Here is a 20,729-nt window from a genome sequence, read left to right as displayed (position 1 = left end):
AATGGGGCAAGGTGCTTACCTTACTTGAGGTTTTCTTAAGCATCTAATTGATCAGCACATTTATCAAGCACCTGCTGTGTGCCAAGCACTGTCTTAGTTTCTAAGGACCTGCAAATGAATAAGACACAGTCCTTGCCCTATAAGAGCTTTAGAGTCGTGAAGCAAAATGTGGATTTCAATCTCACATAAGAAATTCTGTGCAGTGTTCACAGCAGTTTTACCCAAAATATTTGAGTCTGTGGCTGATGTAAAATCTTAAACCAGGAATTTAGGTTGTAAGGTTTCTCATGCAGGAAAACACATTGAAAAATTACTGTGATTGGTTGGTTAGGCAAAAGTGAAGTTCTTTTTGTTAGAAGTTTAGTTCGGTTACCTGTCTGAAATAGACATTGTTGGAGCCCTGCCCAGATGCCATTTACCCAGCTGGTGCATTTATCTCCCAGCTGCTGGCAGTGCTGGCTGCTCATAGCTCTTTGCTAGATCCTTTTCTAAAGAATTCCCCTTGATTCACAAGAACAGCCTCAGTAGGAAATATCTGGGAGCTTATGGTCCCACAGCTACATGTAAAAGACCAGGAGAAGCCCAGTTCCCTTGCATTCAGGTGTGTTCTCTGATGCCATCATATTCCAGAGCTTTCCATGGGATCAGACTGAAGCTAGACTGTAGCTGAAACCACATCTTTTCTGTTGCCTTCTCCTGTTCCCCTTACTTTCTTACAGGCTTCTCCTGAGAGCACTCCTGTTGTGGACTGAATTGTGTCTCTCCTATTCCCTACATTCATCTCAATCCCAGAACCTCAGAATGCATCTGTATTTGGAGGTAGGGCCTTTGAAGAGGGGACTTAGTTAAAATAAGGCCATTAGGGTGGGCCCTAACCCAAGCTGACTGGTGTCCTTATGAAAAGAGGAAATTTGGATACACAAAGAGACACCAGGGGTGCACGTGCACAGAGAAATGGCCATGTGAGGACACAACAAGAAGGCAGCCATCTGCAAGTAAAGGACAGAGTCTCGGAAGACATCTGACCTACTCATACCTTGATCTTCGACTTCCAGCCTCCAGAATGATGAGAAAATAAATTTCTGTTGAAGCCATACTCCCTGCGGTATTTTGTTATGGTAGCCTAAGCTAACTCATACAGCTCCCTCAAAAAATCCCCCTCATAAGAATCCTCATCTTAGGATCTGCTTCCTTGGAACTTGACCAAAGATATTGTCTTAGAATAACTTGGAGAGTCAAGAGGAAAAAATTCAGCAGTCAGGCGTTTCTACTAACTCCTCCCTCAAAGCATTGTGGGATCTAAAATTTAAGAAATGCCAGAAGATTGCCTTTTCATTTTATCTAGTCAGATGTTGGTACTTTCTCTATAAGAAATATACATATATACATACATACTTACTTTCTTAACCTTTTATTAAAATATAAGAATTTGAAAATTGAAGCAATAAAGTATACTTATAAGTTTAAGTGACCACCCTTACTGTCTTTCATATTTGAAGGTGGACAGTAGGTCCACTGCGTGTCATGTCTCTGGTTTGTGTTTAAAGCAGAGGGTCTAAAGAGTTCTGAAGATTAAAGGAGCATCACAAGAATAATAATGATGAGAATAATATGAACGGTGACCAGAGGAAGAGAAAGAGTATAGTAAAAATCCAAGAGAATGAGTTTTACGGAGATCTAGAACCAGAAATACTGTTTGACCCAGCAATCCCATGACTAGGTATATCCCAAAGGAATATAAATTATGTGGCTAATGTAAAATCTTGAAGCAGGAATTTAGGTCATGTGAAGACCTAAATGTATGTCTCTTTTAGGTCACGTGCACATGTATGTTCATTGCAGCACTATTCACAATAGCAAAGATATGGAATCAACCCAAATGCCCATTGATGAAAGACTGGATAAAGAAAATGTGGTACATAAACACTATGGAATACTGTACAGCATAAAAAGAAATGAGATTATGTGCTTTGCAGGGACATGGATGGAGCTGGAAGCCATTATCTCAGCAAACTAACATGGGAACAGAAAACCAAACACTGCATGTTCTCACTTATAGGTGGGAGCTGAACAATAAGAACATGTGGACACAGGGAAGCAAACTACACACACTGGGGCCTGTCAGGGAGAGCTGTAGAGGGAGAGCATCAGGATAAAGAGCTACTGTATGTGGGGCTTAATACCTAGCTGATGGGTTGATAGGTGCAGCAAACTGCCATGGCACACGTTTACCTATTTAATAAACCTGCATGTCCTGCACCACGTATTCCAGAACTTAAAATAAAACAAACAAACAAAAAGAGTATGTGTTTTAGAGAGAGAAGGATTTGGCTTTCTGATCTCTCTTTAAATATCAGTTTTCCCATCTACAAAATGGCAATATTAATTGCTAAGGAAAACAAGACCCCCACAGAGTTCTTCTAAGGAATTAAGGACATAATGCATGTCAAACATTTGCGCAGACCCTGACCCATAAATGCTCAACAAGGGACAGCTATTATAAAAATACCAGGAGAGAAACATTCTTGTAAACAGAGAGGGTCTCAGGTAATGGTGTTTTAAGGACACTTAGAACACCGCTTCTAAGAACTGATAGTTAATTTTCAGGAAATCTGTGAGCCTATTGTTAATCTCAGCCATCCTTGAGGTCAGCTGCAGAGGGAGTATTTGCACCATGAAAATGGGCAGAAGCTATACATCAGGGCTCTTCCCCTCCCCAAGAGCTGGCTGTGATGCATTTACCAGTACACAGAGAGGTCCAGAATTGCTCAAAGGTGAGACTTTTGGTGCCCATTTACAATGCTGTTCTGCAGGTGAGCGTGCTTGAGCTCTGCTGTTTGCTTTTGCCCTGCCTGTTCAGACTCTACAGCTTCACCCCTGCTGTCTCTGCTGTTTTGCTTCACTCATTTTTCTCAAATCCTCCCTTTCCTTCAAGGCCCAGCCCAAGCATCATCTCCTCCAAAAGGTCCATCTCTACCATTCCTGCTCTCTCCTCTGAACTCTGCAGGCATCACCTGTATCATTCATATGTTGTGTTAACACTCTACTGCATCAGTGCCGTCTCTTTAAAAGTTCTTCAGGCTCAGTCACAGCAGGGTCCTTTGTTTTATCCCACCCCTCCTTCCCTAGCATATAGCTCAATGACAACCAGGCTTCAAAGATCCCCTTCCCTGGGTGTCAGCTCATCTAATTATAAGTCAGTTTCCTTCATTTAACCTCAGCCAATCAATTTCTAATTTGCAAAATGAGTAGATGGGACTAGTTTGTTTCCACATTCCCTTCCAATGCCATCTTTCTAATAAATCCTGACTGAACTGAGTTGACTTTTCCCCACTGGATTGGGAATTCCTCAAGAACTTAGAGCATCTGTGTATAGTTATCCAACCCAGGATCAGCTACACACAGTAAGTTTTCAACAAAGGCTTATTAACCTCAGCAGGAACAACAAACACTTCTGGGTAAAATTACATATAGGATCCATTATGAGAGAACACTATGTGAATCAATGAGTAAGTCCAATTTACATCAGCAAGTCCCACGCCTAACCCACTTCTGTTTGTATAAACTTGCTGTGAGATTTCAACTACTTTAAAACAATCTCCTTATGGCTCAGTGAATGAGTCAGGATTCCTGGGGGCCTGATGCACAAAATCACGATCAAAGCTGGTTGGTGAGTCACATCCTTCATGAATGACTGCTCCTGGGCAGGAAAATATACAGTCTCCCCCGATCCCCACCCACTGTTGCTCAGTATCTCCTCTACCTGGTCAGAGTCAAGGGTCACAGAGACATTGGCTGGAGACAAGAGTAGAGATCACAAGGGGACCGAACCAGATGCCGGCTCCATGGGACATTCTTTCTATTCCTTCTTTTTGAGCAGTCACACTGGATATCTTGGTGCAGGTACTTTTTGTTCCCTTCCTGTATTAGTTCATTTTCACACTGCTGTAAAGAACTTCCTGAGACTGGGTAATGTATAAAGGAGAGAGGTTTAATTGACTCCAGTTCCACATAGCTGAGGAGGCCTCAGGAAACATAAAATCATGGCAGAAAGTGAAGGGGAAGCAGGCATCTTCTTCACGAGGTGGCTGGACAGAGAGGGCGGGAAGGAGGAACTGCCAAACACCTATGAAACCATCAGATCTTGGGAGAATTCCCTTACTATCATGGGAACAGCATGGGGGAAACTGTCCCCATGATCCAATCATGTCCCTCCAGGTCCCTCCCTTGAAACGTGGGAATTAAAGCTTGAGATGAGATCTGGGTAGAGACACAGCGCCAAAACATATCACCTCCACTGTTTGTGAAGATTCATTATGATGAGGCTTCTGCCATGGAAATGTTAACTCCAGTTGTTGGCTGATGTTTTGAAATACAGTTTTTGCACGGGGTGCAACACATCATTTTCCTTACACAGCCCCGGCATCCTTGCTTTCCCTGGTCAGGAGCCAGGAGGTTCACATGACCTATAGTACTAGATCTTTAACAATCTAACTTCCTACTTTCTTAGTCTTTTCTTTCCAAGGCTCTCAATTGCATATTCTCTGTGGAAATTACATTCTCATTCTCTCTTCTACCTGAATTCCTACCCGCCTGTTCCCTTCTTCTCCTCTCTACTTCCTTTCTTTCTTCATGTGCTATTAGTAGTACTTGGTACTGCTGATATAATTTAGACACTACCCAGGCCTCCAAGGAGCTCCTGCTTTCTGCTGTTGCCATGAACTGAAGTTCTTTCTCTTCTTTACTTATCCAAAGCTGCTGGAAGGCAGCTCAAAGTCTGACCCAACCAAGAGCACAGTCATTTATTCGCTTATTTGTTTACTTATTAACATTTGCAGAGCACCCGCTCTGTGTTAGCCTGTGCCAGGTGTTTCCTGTCCAGGGAGGAAAAAAGGTTCCTGTTTGCATGGAGCTTACATTACACAGAGAAAAAAGACAACAAGTAGATAAAATATGCAATAGCAGCGGTGGTTCCAGAATCTCTACATGAAATGGGCTCAGGGATGGAAATTTGGTAGGAAAGTTGGTTAGAAGAAATTGACTTTTAAAATCGGATTTTGCATGTGAGAGTTAATGTTAAAAATGGATAAGGTGTTGCCAGGGCTTGGAGGTGTAGAGGGAGGAATGAGAGTTATTGCTTTGCAGGCACAGAGTCTCAGTTTTGCAAGATGGAGAGCTCTGGAGGTGAAGAGTAGTGCTGGTTGCTCAACGATGTGAATATGCTCAATGCCACCGGACGGTACACTTAAAAATGGTTAAGGTGGCAAGTTGTATATTATGTGAACTTTACCACAATTAACAGAAAACAAAAATTAAGTTAGCATAAGTTTGCATAAGACTGAGAAAATATCAGCAGTCTGCGTCCCAAACTGTTATTGTGGGAACCGACTCCATAGTACCACTTATCGGAGAGTGATACATACTGTGAGAAAATAAAGCAGGGAGGTCTGTTTCACTGTGGCTGGCTGACTGGTGGTCATGGAAACCCCTCGAATTGATATTAAGCTGAGAGACAGTTGTCAAGAGGGAGCCAGACGTGCGCTGATCTGGAAGCAGAACTGCCCACGCAAGGGGAATGGCTAAGGCAAAGTCCCCACGGTGAGGGGGAGCAGGGTTAGAATATTCCAGAAACTGAAAGCAAGGGCCTGTGTGGCTGAAGCATGGTGGAGGAGGGGCGGATGGGTGAGAGATGGGGCAGGAGGGGTGGACTGTCTTACAGGAATACATCCAAGCCCATTTGTTTCCACACAGCCGAGGGCTACTTTCATGCTGTGAGGGTGGACTTGAATGGTTGTGTTGAAGTTATGGCCCACAATACCAAAAATATTTGCTATCTTGCCCTTTAAGAAAAGGCTTGCTGACCTCTGTTTTGGAGGGTTATGAGCAAGGAAGTGACACAATCTGATGGGAAGTTTAGAAAGATCGCTGTGGCTGCTGGAAGTTTAGAAAAATCACTGGGTGGCATATTTGTAGCTGACCCTCAAGTGTCCTCTGTATAGGTCTGACCTCCAGATGGACTGAGGGCAGGGTCTCTACTTTATTCCTTGATGATTCCCTGCAAGACATTGGGCATGAGAAAGCTGAGGCAAACAGAGGTACAGGGACTTGCTTCAGGTCCTACAGCTGTAAGTAGAGGAGCAAAGATGGAAATTGCTACCCAAGTGACTTCCTAGCCTAGGTGTTTTCTTTTACACCCAGGTGCCTTTGACTGGAGAAGCATAAAATGCCTCTGCACTCTAATTCTGGAGCAAAATAAGGTAAATCAGTCAAATGCTGGTGGCATAAAGTATGCGAAAAAAGAAGTTATTTTTAAATATAATCATGCATCACTTGATGGTGGGGATACGTACTGAGAAATGTGTCATTAGGAAATTTCGTCACTGTGTGAGCATCATGTAATGTACTTACACAAACCCAGTGGTGCAGCCTTTTACACACCTAGGCTATCTGGTATAGCGTATTGCTCCTACGCTGCAAATCTGTATGGCATGCTATTGTACTGAATACTGTAGGCCATGGTAACACAATGGTTAATTATGTGTGTATCTAAATATAGCTAACCAGGGAAACCGTAGAGTAAAAATACGGCATTATAATCCCATGAGACCACTGTCGTATATGCAGTCCACTGTTAGCCATAATGTTGTTTTGCAGCACCTGACTGTATTGCTTTTTGTAAGAGACGACCAGGAGTAGAGGTGACCTCCAAAAATCATTATCCCATCCTCCAATACCTGGGAAAGTAGCTCATAGACCAATAAGATAGGTGATGATGAGTGATGCTTGATTGATGTAGAACTATATTCAGAAATCTCCATTTGTTTTCTTTAAGCCAGCTGTAGATTGTGTTAAGTTAAATAACCAAAATAACTGTTTTCAAATAGCCTCGCTGCCGAGTTTGATACCTCAAATACATGAACTGTTCCAAGGAAAGAAACTGAGATTACCAAAGTGAAGAATAAAAAGGGAAGCTAGATTTTTGAACCAAGAGGGAGATTGTACCAGGCCTAATCCAACAGACAGCATTTTGAATGGGATTTTCCAAAAAGCAGGTTTTGGCTAGCCAAGGTAACTTTGAATCACAAAATAATGACATTGTGAGATGTAAACAGTTTTAATTTATACAGGTGACATTTAAAATGCTAATCAGACCTTAAGATAATTGCTGGAAGTTAGGAAGCCTCTGCTGGGAACTCTTCCAGTTTCTATGGAACATAACCAGATCAGTGAAGGTGTTTCTGGTTTAGCTGACTTGGATTTCAACTTCTACAAAGCCAAGGAATTTAAGTGACTATTACTTGTGGTGACACTTTCAGTAACTGAAATCTATAGACTCCAGTCCCCAAGTAGAGCGTGAGAATTCATCTCAGCAAAGGGAGATTTCAATGTAGTTTCTGTGGTCTGTTCACCTTGCAAGTGGAGATGTATCAGCACTAAGAAAATTAGCTCTGTCTTCAACCAAGTCTGGTTTTGTGCATTGATTGCAGGTTGCACATACACACACAAAAATCTCAAAGAAGTTTTTTTTTTCCCCCACTATTAACAGTTTGTTACACAGTATTTCAGTATTGTGTTTGTTCAACAATCAAGAGGAGTTCAAGTGCCTGCCATGTGCTGGACACTACTTTGGCCCCCAGATGTGGTGATGAACAAGGCCAATAGGGTTTCTGCACCCAGGACAGCTCTGCTCCCAGAAATGAACACACACGACTGACACATAGATACATAAAGTAACTTTGCATCTCTGATGAGTTGCATAACCAAAATTAAGCAGGGTAATAGGACTGAGTGGATGATTAGAGGGCTTCATCCACCTGAAGATCAGGGCAGGTGTGTTCCAGGTAGAGGGGACAGTATGTGCAAAGGTCCTAAGGCAGAAACAAGTTGCCTTTTTTTTTGGTGGAAGCGGGGAGGTGGTCAGGGTCTCTATCACCTGGGCTGGAGTATAGTGGCGTGATCTTGGCTCACTGCAACTGCTGCCTCCGGGGTTCAAGCAATTCTCCTGCCTCAGCCTCCCAAGTAAATGGGATTACAGGCACACACCACCATGCCTGGCTGATTTTGTATTTTTTAGTAGAGACAGGGTTTCACCACGTTGGCTAGGCTGGTCTCGAACTCCTGACAGGTGATCTACCTGGCTTAGCCTCCCAAAGTGCTGGGATTACAGGCATGAGTCACTGCGCCTGGCCAACATTTTCAAAAGGAGCGAAAACACCTATCTCAAGGAGAAGAATAGTACGAGATCGAGTGGGTGGTAGAAGGAGAATGAGTTTGGGTTTTTCATGAGTGCCCTGGGAGGTCTCCCTAGACCACCGGTGCCGTTTCCCTTTTGGAATTCCCTCTGTGACACCTGTCAGGTGTCCCATGAAGGAGAGCCCTCGGTTTGGTGGAGATTTGATGATGTCCAAGATCTTTTCTGATTTCGGATGACAGTGGGGGTTCCTTGAGGGGTTCCTTGAGGGGCATGATCCTCTAAAACCATTCTAACACTGGTATGGTTTGGCTGTGTTTCTACCCGAATCTCATTTTGAATTGTAGCTCCCATAATCCTCATGTATCATGGGAGAGACCCCCTGGAAGGTAATTGAATCATGGGGGTTTTTCCCATGCTGTTCTTGTGATAGTAAATAAGTCTCACGAGATCTGATGGTTGTATAAAGGGCAGTTCCCCTGCTTGCCAGCCACCACGTAAGATGTGCTCTTACCTCTCCTTTGCCTTCTGCCATATTTGTGAGGCCTCCCAAGCCATGCTGAACTGGAGTCAATTAAACCTCTTTCCTTTATACATTACCCAGTCCCAGGTCTGTCTGTATTAGCAGTGTGAGAACAGACTAATGCAAACACTAAAGCTTAGTTTTCTTACCTGTGAAAATGTATGAAAAATATGCTAGAAGTAGTACATTACTTTTACCTTAATATTTTTTCCCATCTAGTCCCCTATTTTATTTTTATATGATCATTTTTGTAGCCATATAAAAATATAACTATTTTATTAAACCTCTCTGAAATCTCAGGAAATGACATCACATGATCAATTTAAATCAGAATTTTCCAAATAGATTCCTCAAGCCAACAGTTACTGTTTGATGGTATTTGTGTGGTCTAGTGCTGGACTGCACAGTGTTATATGGCAATAGCCGTATAAAAGTAAAATACCTACCATCACCCCCTATTGTCACCCCCCATTCTACTGCTTTACCCGCTTACTTAACTTGGATGGCTTCTGTAGATTTGGAATGAGTGACCACTGATTGAAACACTTTGAAATAATTTTACTTCCTGTCAATTTTATATGGCTATAAAAATAAAATAGAAGACTGGATGGGACAAATAATTAAGGTAAAAGTTGTGTACAGAGGAAGGCTGATGATAGCATTAGTGGCAGTTTGGGCAGCTCCAAGCCTTTCCTGCTCATATTGATAACTCTTCATCAAACTTCTCTTTGGCCGCTTACGTGGCAAGATGTCAATATTCCTGAAACATCCAATCTCTTCAAAATATCTACCACCACCTGCTTCCTTATGCACAAAATTCTGTGCCTTTGATATTAGCCTACCTCTTGCAAAGCTTGCCATTGAGTTCTTTGTTTTTAGCACTGTCCTGTTACATTGCAGGCACTAAATAAATGCTCGCAGAGTAAATTAGCCTCCATTCATTGGTTTTAATTATGCTTTTTGGATCCCCTCTCTTGTGGCAAATCGTCAAGTCTTAAAGGCAGTGCTCACGTCTCTCATGTTTGTTGTTTCTTCTTCCTTTGCCATGGTCCCCATCTCTCCACCATCCAGGCAGCTTGCCTTCTGATGCTTGTCAAAGTGTCTCTTAAAACGTGGTCCTGGAACACATCTTTGCACTTTGCTGGCAGCCACTGTCAGCTCTGTGTACACCATGCTGGCCTCAGCCAGCAGTCAGTGGCTCCTGAGACTATGCCCAGGCTATCTGATGGTCATTACTCACGTGTGGGAATAAAGAAGTTGTTGAATGAAAACATTTATACTCAGGAATCTTAATTCTGTTGCTGCCCATGAAAGTAACCTGGAGCACCAGGCCACCGTGAAGTGGCATCTTGTTTCAAAAACACCAGCCACACCTTGTACAGAAGGTCGTGTGTAAGTTTCTAGATTGGTTTCTGACTGACTGGAAGCATCTGAGTTGTAGGAGTTAGGCTGGGCTGCTGCCTTTGGCCTAGCTGGGAGAAAACTGCTAACAGCTCCCCCAGGGAATGGTTCTCTTGTGAACAAATGGGTTTAGATGAACAAATTACCTGCAGTTAATTTCAGCCCTATGCATAGTCAATTGAATTGAGGTTACCTATGAATTCCAAAAGATGTGGCTTAAGATAATCATATTTTACCCCACAATTTTATTCTACTTTTTAATACAATTATTAACTCAAAGCATGTGTGTGCATGTGTGTGCATGCAGGCACACACACACACTGCTCTTCCTGAGAGCCAGCACCCTGCCAAGAATAGAGGGATGAAGACCCCAGCAAATCTTTTAAGATCCATCTCATGTTCTTTGAAGCAGCAGAAGAGCAAATTGTAATGTGGTGAAGTGTTTCTGCACATTCAGCAACCCGTTTCTATACTCATTTTCTGCATGGGCACCCCCAATTCCTTTGCATTAACTCTCTCTCAAAGCTCAGGAAATGACCTCTCATGATCAATTTAAATCAGAATTTTCCAACTGGTGTCCACAAGCCAACAGTTATGGTTTGATGGTATTTGTTTAGTCTGGTGTTAACCTGCACAGTGTTAAAACTTTTTTTTTTTTTGTATTAGTTGTCAAGAAATTTCATATATCTTCACTCAAAAATGAACATCTAGATGTTTAGGCTTTAAAAAAAGTATGGGGTCACTGAAGGCTCACATTCCTGCCTGGCAATAATGAGCTAGAGCTGAGTAGCTGCTCTCCATTCAGGGGATGTATGGACGCGTTAGCTAGCTGCAGTCCCCACCACTCCCTCTTGTCACCCCACAGTCTACGGCTTTACTCATTTACTTTACCTGCATGACTCCTGTAGATTCGAAATTAGTGACCACTGATCAAAACACTTTGAAATAATTTTAGTCCCTGTCATTCTTCTTCCCTAGATAATTTGCATCTTCAGCATTAGACAGTCTCTTATTAAGGGAGTTTCATATAGATCAGAGAGATATTTTATAAAAATCCCCTTTAAAAGACCCCTTTAAATCCTACCAGGTAGGAATTTATTTTGGGGGTTGTGCATAAGGCAGACGCTATCCTTTTTAGTGGCTGCTTTCATTATTTACATGTTTTAATAATTTCGTTGCCCTCTCTTTCATATCTTTTTCCAGGTCCCTTACCTGCCTTGAGGCTAAGGTCAATTTCCTACAATGAACTTCCTATCTCTTTTTGTATTCATTATACAGGAAGCTTTTTATTTAGCTGGGATCCCTTTCTCTGTCCCTTCTCTAGGCTTCATTTTTGGGTAGTTTTCTTTGGTGAACCCTGCTTGCCACCCATTTTCCCAGCCTTGTAGATAAACTGTTTCCTTCTATAACCTGAATGGCGTCTGGCTGTGTGGTGTTCTACCAACGGAACAGTGATGTTCAGCTGGAACATGCTGCCAAGCTGTTTGAAAACAATAATGTTTCCTCTTATCTCAATGCTGCTGAAAATTTTTGCTGCTTTTTTTTTTTGTCAAGGTCCTCATTTTTAGAGCATATTTCTTGCAGTGTGGAGATTGGTCTTGCCATTTATGTCTCTTCTCAAACTTTATCTTGTTGTTTTCATGGGCTTTGGAGTCAGAGACCTGGGTGCAAGTCACCTCAGAGACTGAAGCTGTGTGATCATAGGCAAGTTATTTAACCTCTCTGAGCTACAGTTCTCCTATCTGCAAAATGGGGACAATAATAGTACCTGCCTTTTAGGGTGGTTGTAAGGAGTAAATCTTAAAGTAAACATAAAGCACTTAGGTGAGAACTTGGCACACAGCAGTTGCTCAGTAAGTATTGGTAGCATGTTTACTTAGTATCTCACAGTTTTCAAAGTGCTTTCACATTCCTACATGCCCATAAAACCTAGCGAGTTAAGCTGAGGCTCAGAATCAATATCAGAACCAGGGAGGATGAGAGTGGAGAGAGGTTGTGTTAATTGTTGGGGCTCCAGTGCTACAAATCCTATCCTGTGCTGAAATGTTTAGATCTTGATAGGGGACCCATTCCACCCATCCCTTGTGGGAATGAACCTACTTTCCCACCCACAGATAAAGATCCTCATTAGGGCTGGGGGAAGGATCTTTGCAGGAACAGACTTTTAAGGGTGACCAGCTACTCTGGTTTGCCCGAGACTGAAGTGTTTCCTGGGATGAAAGCCTTTCAGTGTTGAAACTGGGACAATCCTAAGGAAACTGGGATTGTTGGTCACCCTAGACTTCCCAGGAGGCCACTGGAAAGCTAGAGAAAAGGAAAAACATTCAGGAACTCTTGGGCACTTTTTCTCTCTTTGACTGAGAGTGCTGCTTTCTAGTGCAGACTTTGGCTTAAGAACTAGAGGTGTACCATGCTTGAACAAAAATATAAAATATTTCATGAATAACATTTTTTGAGATGGAGTCTCACTCTGTCACTCAGGCTGGAGTATAGTGGCATGATCTTGGCTCACTGTAACCTCTGCCTCTTGGGTTCAAGCAATTCTTCTGCCCCAGCCTCCTGAGTAGCTAGGATTACAGGCACTCGCCACTGTGCCCAGCTAATTTTTGTATTTTTAGGAGATACAGGGTTTCACCATGTTGGCCAGGCTGGTCTCAAACTTCTGACCTCAAGTGACGTGCCTGCTTTGACCTCCCAAAGTGCTGGGATTACAGGTGTGAGTGACCGTGCCCACCCATGAATACCTTATGTATTGATTACATATTTAAATGACAATATTTGGATATATTGAATTTAAAAAGTTACGAAATTTCCCAAAAAAAGGCAAGAGCATAGCAAAAATTATTTTTTCTCTATTTGCACTTAAAATGTCGCTGGTGTATATGCTCTATGGGAAGCTAAGAGACCAGGTAAGAACAGTCCCCAGCAAAGCCACTCCTGCACATCCCCCATGAAACCTTGAGGCCATTATGTTCCGTATGACAGGCCCTTGCTACTTAAAGTATGGCCTGTGGACCAGCCATATCAACATCACTTGGGAACCCATCAGAACTGCAGCCTCGCAGGCCCCATAGTAGGCAGCTGAATCAATCTGTAGTTTAACAAGATCCCCAGGCAAATCACATGCTCAGTAAAGTTTGAGAAGCTCTGGTCCAGGCTTCAGTCAGGTTCTTGAACTTTGGTGGGCCTCAGAATCTCCTGGGGAACTTAGTGAAGGCAAGCAGGTCCTTTCCTACTTTAAGAATCAGATGTCTCGCTGCACTTGATTAGCTCTCCAGGTGATTCAAATCCCACAGTTTGCGGACCGCTGGTTGAAATGATTAGGTATTGACAGCAGGTGAAGGTGGATTCCTCTCACCAGTCTGAAATTTACCTGTAATATTGCAGACGCAGAACAGAGATACAAAAGTAGGTGTGTTTGTGAGTGCTCTTAGCTTCTCAGTCACAGCAGAAGCCTACTTTACCTGCAGTAGCAAAGAGATCCCCTGGCATTAGCCAGGACTCATACACCTGTCTTACTTGATGTGTCGGTCTCTGAGTCCATCCTTCACCAAGGTGAGTGTGCCCCCTGGGTAGGAATTACTGGAAGGAAAAGGACTTTGTAGATGAGAGGGCCTGGCTTTGCCCTATCTACTGCTCACACGCACTCTGAGTTCTCCTCGGAGGGGACTCCAGTCGAATTGAATAGTTCTCCTTTATTGAGCAAATGCCTTGGGGTCAGAGTGGGAGGTTACATCTAACTAAAGTGTTAAATGCAACAGGTAGCAGGGCTTTACACTAGTGGGACCTGGGGTGACAGGGAGTGTTTAAGATGAGAACAGAAACAAAGTGTTGAGGTTAAAATCACTCAGCTGCAATTTACCTTTGGAGCTGTAGCAAATGTCTGTGCCTCCTGTCCCCACACTTCAACTCTGCGCCCGGCCCTGGTTTTTGCTGCAGCTGTGCTGGAAGGTTTCATGCAGCCTCTGACTTGCCACTGGAAGTGTCTCCCCCAAGGGTTGGCTTTTTCCAGCACTGGAGACCTTCCCGGTCTTGAAGATTAGGGGCATTAACTCCCCAAAGGGACAGCTCTCAAGCGGTGGGAGAAGAGCCAGTGGATAAATACTTCGGACTCTGCTAATTCAGGGAACGTTTCTGGAATGCATTCTGTGCTTTCTTAAGTCCTACAGGAAATCGAGTTGCCTCTTGAGACCTCGGCAGTGCCCCTGTATTAGCTGCTCCTTTCCTGTGTCCCTCCCCTCATCCCCACACCCCTGCTTCCTTGGTTTGTGTTTCAAACAGTACCTGCCACCAAGCCCTTGTCTCAGGCTCTGCCTCTGGGGGACCTAAAAAAAAAGACAGGAGCAAACCCTGGTTCCTCGGCCTTTTTCTCCGGTCCTCTATAGTGTCGTTGAACCTCCTCTAACCATTCCATTTGGAACAAACATGGGTTTCTAACCCTGCTAACGAGGCACCCTAGTGTGATGTATTCTCTCACATGACATTTTGTTGATAGCTTGACCTATGCTCTCAGGCCAGGCCAGTGTGTAATCACTGGATTGAGACGCTCTGCCGTATTGGTACAAAATGCTGATTTATGGAAGTGAAGCAGTGAGAACATGACTGGAAGACCTAGTTCTCATGCAGCTGGTTCCCAACCATGGTCAGCCCCCCTTAAGACCACACAGTAGTCTGGGACATTTTCATCCAGCCTTTCTTCCCTCCCTGCCCGTCACTCAGACTGACAAGTCAGACAGCTCCTCCCACTTTTCTCCCACGTAGCTCTTCCCCTAATCAAATCCTTGCAGCTTAATCCCGTCTTGGTGTCTGCTCTTTGGAGGATCTGGACTGTCACACAGAACTGTGTCACCACATCCCATCCGCTTTCCTCCTATTCTCCTTGCCTGCTTGACTCTTCAACTGTCTTGGTTGCTTTTTTCCTGTTACTTTATTGCTCCACTCCAATCTCCCTATCAATCAATGACTTCTCTGACTTCTCTTTGTCTGATGGGGTTCCTGGTATGTGCAGTCTGGTTTTAGCAGCTATATGGTTGGTGTGGGGGTGGGATCTCGTGTGCAGGGTCTGTCTGGAGGGTCTGACTTTCCAGCTTCTGAAGTGCTGCCTCTCAGGGCATTTCATTATGAGGATGCATTGACATCAAAAGGCAGCAATAAAATAGGAAGATCTGGGTTTCTTTATTTTGATTTAGATATACAGGGAACCAATATTTTTGCTGTTGAGGGTCAAGCACTGCCCTGGATGAAGTGGTTCACCTCTTTTTAAAATTTAATCCTTAGAGTCCTCTTGAGAAGTAGGAGGCATTATTCTCATTTCATAGACAAGAAGAGTGAGGAGGCATAACAACCTTGCATGACTTGCTTGAGCCCATGAATTCACCCACTGTGTTTTGGCTGAGGAGCACAAAGTGCTTGATTGAGCCATTCTTTCTGTTCTTTTCAGTTTGTCCCACAGCTCCTGGGACCTATGGTGGGATATCGTTAATTGTATAATGTGGAAACGGAGGCAAGGGGTGACAGTGACTCTGAGTATTCCAAGATCAGAACTGGCAAAGGCTGAGCAAGTGCATCAAGAAGAGCTGATGTCAGCCCACATGTTGTGGTTTTATGGTTTTAGTTGTGTTTTTGCCTGGGTTTTGACTATGAAAACCCTGAGGTGAGTTGAAAGATGGTTTCATCCAACTAAAAAGATTTGTGTGTGTGTGTGTGTGTCTGGCTGATTGGAGCCAGTTCTCTGAACACTAGGGTTTAAAACATGCATGACGAACTATACTTGCCCGGTGCTAATGTTTTATTCGGTTTCATGTGATCCCTCTGATGCCTGCTGTATCATCAGAGGCCACTTCCAAAGGAGCCATGTGAGAAACGACATCATATCCAGAAGAAGGGCACTGCGTACTTTTTAAGTCTGCTGTAAGCAGCCTCATTTGTACAGATTTGGTTCCTAATGATCTTGCTCTGACTTTCATCTGCTTCCTGAGACTGGGTCAGATATGCAGTTAGGGAGATAGCAGAAGGGAGATTCTTTCACGGTTATGAGCTTCATTCATCTTTAGGCCAGTCATGGCAGGTGGACTGTGGGGCTGGTTCCTTTGTTTAGGGGTCTCTTAGGTCAGGCACTTGAAGTTTCTTACGGAAACTGGTTCAGGAAAAACATAAGGAGCTGCCCCTACAGTAGGAAGCTTCTAGTATCTTAGTATGCTGTTGGTAACTTCAAGAATGTATTGTTTCTGAAAGTGGTGGTTGGCTGAAAAATGGCAAGTCATTGAGTTCTGTGTACCTTTGTCTGGGTGAGTTAAAGGGATGTGTGTGAGAGGAGATAACTGTTTTTTTTTTTTTTTTTTTTTTTTTTTTTTTTTTTTTTTTTTTTTTTTTTTTTTTTTTTTTATTTTTCCTTGAGACAGTCTCTGTCTTGTTGCCCAGGCTCATTGCAACCTCTGCCTCCTGGGTTCAAGCAATTCTCCTGCTTTAACCTCTGGAGTAGCTGTGACTACAGGTATGCACTACCACACCCAGCTAATTTTGTATTTTTAGTAGAGACAGGGTTTCACCATGTTGGCCAGGATGGTTTCCATCTCTTGACCTCATGATCTGCCCACCTTGGCCTCCAAAAGTGCTGGGATTACAGGCGTGAGCCACCATGCCCAGCCAAGGAGAGATCTGTTTTTAGTGAACAGGAATTCTCAAGTTATCTTAAGGAATTGCTCATTCATTTATTTATTTCTTTGCTCAGATGTTTAATAAGTTCCCATGATCTGCCAAGCATGGTGCTATCTGCTGGGGATATGGGAGTGAACAAGACAGATACATCTCTGTCTCATGAGTGTATAGTCTGTAGACATAGGGGCTTAGGAACAATGTTTAGTTTTGTGCAAGACACATTGATATGGGTAAATTTGGCTCACCTGGAGCTTGTCCTTTATTGACTAGCCTTGAAATTTAATAAGAATACCAAGTAACTTTAACATTATTTGTATTAATAGTTGTCTGTGTTATTTTCATTCAGCACCTTTCTTCCTTTTTCTCCCTGCAACAGGCCCTGACTCCGGACATAATATCTCACACCCACAGCTATGGTTAATTGGTCTAAAGTCAAGGAATGTAGCCAAGCTTGACCAATCATAGTCCTTCTCTAGGATTTTTAATACCAATCTAGGAGTGTGCCTCCCTTCCATCCCCAATCCATCTCTGCCTCCTCCCACCCCCATCTCTCCCTGACCCCATCTTCTGGTAATAGAGAGGAGAGGAAAGCAAGGGGGAAGGGTGGCAGAGAGAGGGGTGGGCAGCAGAGAATGTGCTAGAGGGGTGCTTGGCACAGACTCGGGTGGGGAGAGTTAGGAAAAGATTTTTGGAAAAGAGTTGGGTCTTGAGGGTTGAGCAGGAGTTTTCATGTCATTGTTAGCGTTTTCCAAGTAGAGGATAGGGTGATCAAAGGTAAGAGAGTAAGCATTCTTGGTCCATTCATATAACTTCCAGAATTGCAGATGCCATAGCACAGGCTGTGTGAGGGAGGAGTAAGGAGGGAGCAGGAAGGGGCCTGGGGTCAGCTCAGGAAGTGTAGAGTTGATCCTGAAGCCATGGCCAGCACTGAGCCTTTGCTATTCTATGTGTTAAGCATAACCCAGGCCCCATAAATGCCAAGGTCTGACAAAAGAGCTGCTGGCACTGGCAGATCTCCTGGGCTTCCAGCTCCCCTTTCCCATTCAGCATTTGAATGCTGCGTCTCCAGCATACAAAACCAACAACATCCCCCGAGTGAGTCCACTTCTTAACAAACAGACTACTCCCCTGTGCCTCCCAAGTTCAAGTGTGCTTGCTCTTATTGTCAGGCAACACAATGATTTTTTTTTTTTCTTTTTTTTTGCTTTCTTTTCTTTGCCTCTTTTAAAAGTTCAGAGAAATACTTGTAGTTCTTTAAGTATGCAGTATAGATTGCATGTCCAATTTATTCCACTTGCCCAGAGACACTTGAGATAATTACAGTGGGAAATTCTGTTTTCTTAAAAAACCTGCATGCTGAGAAGATTATTTTGCCAGGTTCTCCATGGGACTCTGTCCCTCATGGAAATAAAATAGTACTTTATATATCTACTGGGGTGATTGTGAGGCTCCAAGCCCCAATTTTCTCAGTGTTTCCAGAGATCTGACAGAGGCTGTAGCATGATTTTCAAAATTCAGTTTAGGAAATATAATACATTCAGACACAGGTAATTTCAAGTTTAACCTTTCTCTTCTGAATTGCCAGTTTCAAGTGTCTGAATACCCACTGTATCTTAGAGACAGGCTGCTGATTGGAATAATGAGTGACTTTTAACTAATATCATTTTAATTTATTTTTCTATCTTTATAAACTTTAGTGAAGTATAACATATACACAGGAAAGGGCCCAGATCTGCCATGTATAGCTCAATAAATTTTTCACGGATTGGTTCACATGTGTAACCAACTCCCAGATCAAGAAACAGGACATTGCTGGGAGCACTGCAGAAGTACCCTTGCGTCCTCACCTCCTCCGCTCCTCCTCCCAGAGTGACTGTGACCACAAATTTGTTTGGCCTCATTCAGTATTATATTTGTGAGAGTCATCCTTGTTGACTGTACTTGTAGTTCATTTCTTTTCATCAGTCACTGGCATTCTATTGAATGAGTATATTGTAAATTTTTCAAACCACTGTGACCATTTGATCTGTTTCTGTCTTTTGCATATTATGAAGAGTGCTGCCATACGAGCGTTCTTGTTCACAGCAGATGTGACTTTGTGCATTTAATCTCATAGTCTCTGTGTTAGGGTTTGCCAGAGCAACAGAATCAGCAGTGTGTGTGTGTGTGTGTGTGCGTGTGTTTGTGTGTTTGTATATTTTTAAGGAACTGGATCACGAAATTGTGGAGGTACAAGTCCAAAATCTGCAAGATAGGCTGGCAGGTTGGAGACCCAGGGGAGAATTTCATTTCAAGCTCAAAGGTCATCTGCTGGCAGAATTTCCCAGACCCTGGGGGAGGCCAGTCTTTGTTCTATGAAAACCTTTAACTGATGGTCAAGGCCCATTCACATTATGGAGGGCAACCTGCTTTACTCAAAGTCTGCAGATTTACATGTGACTCTTATTCAAAAAACACCTTCATAGAAACATCCAGGTCAAACAATGTTTGACCAAATGTCTGGGCACAGTGGCCCAGCCAAGTTGATACACAAAATTAACCACTGCAATCACTTACTATTTGCCATGTGACTTCTTCTGTGCTAGTGCTGAATTGGGAGATGGGGGTGGGTATAATGTGGTACAAGTGCTTTAAAGTATAATGTATTAGCCCGCAGCCCTGGAGTCAAAGCTGGTTCCCGGCCCAGTCCTGTCCTGCAGCAGCCTGCCTCCTCTTTCCTTTCAACACGACAGATGCCGCTGTGTCCTTCGCCAAGGACTTCCTGGCAGGTGGAGTGGCCACAGCCATCTCCAAGACGGCGGTAGCACCTACCGAGCGGGTCAAGCTGCTGCTGCAAGTACAGCATGCCAGCAAGCAGATCACCGCAGATAAGCAATACAAGGGCATTATAGACTGCGTGGTCCGTATTCCCAAGGAGCAGGGAGTCCTGTCCTTCTGGCGCGGTAACCTGGCCAATTTCATCAGATACTTCCCCACCTAGGCTCTTAACTTTGTCTTCAAAGATAAATACAAACAGATCGTCCCGGGTGGTGTGGACAAGAGGACCCAGTTTTGGCGCTACTTTGCAGGGAATCTGGCATCAGGTGGTGCTGCTGGGGCCACATCCTTGTGTTTTGTGTACCCTCTTGATTTTGCCCATACCCATCTAGCAGCAGATGTGGGTAAAGCTGGAGCTGAAAGGGAATTCTGAGGCCTTGGCGACTGCCTGGTTAAGATCTACAAATCTGATGGGATTAAGGGCCTGTACCAAGGCTTTCACGTGTCTGTGCAGGGTATTATCTACCGAGCTGCCGACTTCGGTATCTATGACACTGCAAGGGGAATGCTTCCGGATCCCAAGAACACTCACATCGTTATCAGCTGGATGATCACACAGACTGTCACTGCTGTTGCCGGGTTGACTTCCTATCCATTTGACACTGTTCACTGCCGCAGATGATGCAGTCGGGGCGCAAAGGAACTGACATCATGTACACAGGCACACTTGACTGCTGGAGGAAGATTGCTTGTGATGAAGGAGGCAAAGCTTTCTTCAAGGGTGCATGGTCCAATGTTCTCAGAGGCATGGGTGGTGCTTTTGTACTCGTCTTGTATGATGAAATCAAGAAATACACATAAGTTATTTTCTGGGAATTTTCCCCCTGTGAACAGGCATGTTGTATTTTATAATGTATCTTGAGCATTCTCGGCAGACTCCTGGCTGTCAGTTTATCTGTGGCAACTATATACTGGTTGAAAATGGGAAGCAATAATATTCATCTGACCAGTTTTCTCTCAAATCCATTTCCATGATGATGATGGGACTCAATTATATTTTTTATTTTAGTCACTCCTGATAAATAACAAATTTGGAGAAATAAAAATAAATAAAAAAAATAAAGTATAATGTATTAATAGGAATTTGAGGTGCAGTTAGGCCAACAGATCAGCAGGTAACTGTCATTGAAAAGATATACT

At 43.4% G+C, this 20,729-nt stretch overlaps 1 pseudogene; it reads left to right on the top strand.

Annotated features, from left to right (window-relative positions):
* The first annotated feature begins 19,458 nt into the window (after nt 1-19,458).
* On the top strand, nt 19,459-20,434 carry LOC108292026 (annotated as a pseudogene).
* Nucleotides 20,435-20,729: the final 295 nt, after the last annotated feature.

Source organism: Cebus imitator, unplaced genomic scaffold (genome assembly GCF_001604975.1).
Source record: "Cebus imitator isolate Cc_AM_T3 unplaced genomic scaffold, Cebus_imitator-1.0 Scaffold474, whole genome shotgun sequence".
NCBI classification, from domain to species: Eukaryota; Metazoa; Chordata; class Mammalia; order Primates; family Cebidae; genus Cebus; species Cebus imitator.
This window is presented reverse-complemented; position numbering and strand designations above follow the sequence as displayed.